Raw genomic sequence first — 2,780 nt, 5'->3', positions numbered from 1 at the left:
GGGCGTCGATGGAAGCGACTGAGGAGGGGGAGGTTGCTCGCGAGAGAGCGGAATAAACCCTGAGTGAGGCAGGGATGTGCCATGTGTCCCTTCGCCTCGTCCCCTCTGGCAGCTCTGGGCAGGAAGGTCCTGCCTCTTCCCGTGTGGTGATCCCCTCCTCGCATCCATGTCACGCTTCGCTGCCCAAAACCTGGAGGCTCCAGCAGTCCTTCAGTGTTCTGAGGCGGCCTTGAGAGCCGTCGGAGTGCCGCCGATGTCCCGCAGCCGGCGGTGTCCGAGGCTTGGTGGTGCTGGGCACCGCGGGCAGCTGCGGGGCCGGGATGGCTGCGGGGCTGGCTCAGCGGTGGTGGCACCTGCTCTGCGATGGCCCCACCCAAGCCATGAGCTGCTGTCAGGCTCTGCTCACCCAGCTCGCCCCTGCCTGCCTTCCCCTCACCATGGAGTTGGCTGGTTGCAGTTTTGCTCAGGAGCCTTCGATTGGTCCTGGTTGAGAGCAAAAAAAGGCGCCTGGAAGGTGAACCCTTTGTACCGGAGCTTCCAAGTAAGCACTGTTCACGCGGGGGTGCTGAAGGTGACCTTTAGATGCCCTGCTCCGAGTCACAGCTTGGCTGGAGGGAGCCTGTGCAGGAGCGGGCACCAGAAAGCAGAGGAGTGCTGGACCTGCTGCTGTCGGGGTCGCTGCCAGCCCCTGTCGCATCGAGCTGGCCAAGTGTTTGAGGCCAGGTTTGCCTGAATTGTGGTGATTTGGACCCCGTTCCTCTACGTCACTTCGGATTCAGGACAGGGGAATTCACTGATTAACAAATGTGTGCTCGGTACTTTGAAAATGCGAAGTCTTAGGAAAGCACAGAGATTTATTAATTTCTTTTTGGATGATTTCTCTGGACAAAATAAAAGTGTGTGTGGTTGGGATTTTTTTTTCCCCTCACATTTCAGTAGACCTTAAGCAGGTTGCAGCTTGTGAGGAGACATGAGCAGTTAGTATGTGGTTCACAGAATGTGTGAACAACTTATTTATACTCATCAATCAATGACCTTTGTGGATTGAAACAATTATATATGATTTTCTCCTTTAATTATTCTTGTCTTCTAGCTTTCCTCTGGCATTTTTATATATGCAAATATTGTTATGTCCATACCTTAGAAATGGATATGGGCTGCTACATTATTTCCTGTTAATTCATTATAATTTTCACCTAGATTTCCTCAACAGCCTTTTTTCATTTTCCCTTTTCTTTATTTTTCCACATGTATGTGCATGGGTAAAGCCATCAACTTCTAGGAAAGTTCTACTGTGGTGTGTGATATCTTTTGTAGTACTCGGGGATGAGAACATTAATAAGACCAATCTTTAAAAGTAACTTTCATTGCCAAAAACCATCAAACTAATGAAAAACAACCCCCCCCCCCCCAAACAGGAAATGGAAAACAGTACAGTGACAAACATTACTGTGTATGAGCAATAACTCTGTTTAGGTAAAAAGACTTGTTAAAAGCCCAGATCTATTGCTTTGTCTTCTACAGTTGAGAAAGACATGGAAAGCTTTGGAAGGACTGCACAAATCTTTGTGATGTTTTGACTGACACTTACCTTGGGCTCTTTTATCAACATTTACTTTTCTTTCTCTGATCTCGTCTGTCCCTGAAATGACATGTATCAAGAAGCCTCAAGGCAAATGAAAATCTGAAATTACTGGTAGTTACTGTAAATTTATTATTATGTTGTTTCACTGGAAAAACTTGGGGATTAAGATGTGCTGATAGTAGAAGTGGGCCCCAATATAAACCAGTTGTGTAGCAAGTATATTAAGGCATTGTAAGAACTCATTATCTGTAAAAGTGGAAAAGTATGTGTAAAAAAGTATATAAAAGTCTGAAGGATGCTTTTGCTTATACAGTAGTTAGAGTCTAAGTGGATCCAGTGGTCTTCAGTGTGGCCTAGCCACGAGCCTGGGAAAGCCTTGTGCTGAGAGCTTGGATGTACATACCTGGACTTACTACACAGGAGACTTACTGATGGTCAGGGCTACTGTCCATCTTCCCATTTGTTGTCATTGATTCGTTAAGAAATGCTGTGTGAGGCAAATTTCTCTGGCCACACGCACCTCTCCTTCACCCTCACATCCTGCAACTATTGAGAAGATCAAAAGAAATGGAACTATTGCTTGATACATGTGCAGTTGTCTTCCTCAGAGGTGCCCAAACTTCAGTGCATTTCTGAGTTTACTTGTCAGACGTAATGTGTGTATTCTCTTGTCTCCATCTTACACTGTAAAAGATTTTTAAAAGGGTCTAATTGGGGCACGGGGAAAGTGGCCAATACCCCAGTGTTCTGAGTTCGCTTGGCAAAAGTGTGACAGAACTGGGACAATTTACCCCTGCTCTGTATCAACCAGCAGAAGCTACGTGTGAAACTCTCTGTGTAGGACTAGAAAGGACATAGGTATGAACACTCATAGACTTTTTTTTTTTCTTAGACAAAGACCTAATACACTTCCTGTTAGATAGCAGTAGTAAAATTTTCAGGTGGATTAAGTATTTGGAGGTAAGTATTAAAGTTAACAGTTACAAAAACTGCCAGATTTAGAGCAGCAGATTTACTCCTGCATACGTTCAGTAAACTTGCTAGGGAGTTGTGCTGCTCCCTGCTCTGTAGTTGCTGAGGTGTGTAATCTAAACTAATTCTCTTGCCAATCTTACCCTCATTCAGGTGAGACAGGCTTAGGGACTTGCCCAGTGTCACATATGGAAACTGAAGCAGATTTCCCCGGTAAGTTGAT

Source organism: Corvus brachyrhynchos, unplaced genomic scaffold, assembly GCF_000691975.1.
Source record: "Corvus brachyrhynchos isolate BGI_N302 unplaced genomic scaffold, ASM69197v1 scaffold116, whole genome shotgun sequence".
In the NCBI taxonomy this organism is placed as follows: Eukaryota; Metazoa; Chordata; class Aves; order Passeriformes; family Corvidae; genus Corvus; species Corvus brachyrhynchos.
The sequence above is the reverse complement of the archived record's forward strand: the minus strand, read 5'-3'. Positions refer to the sequence as shown.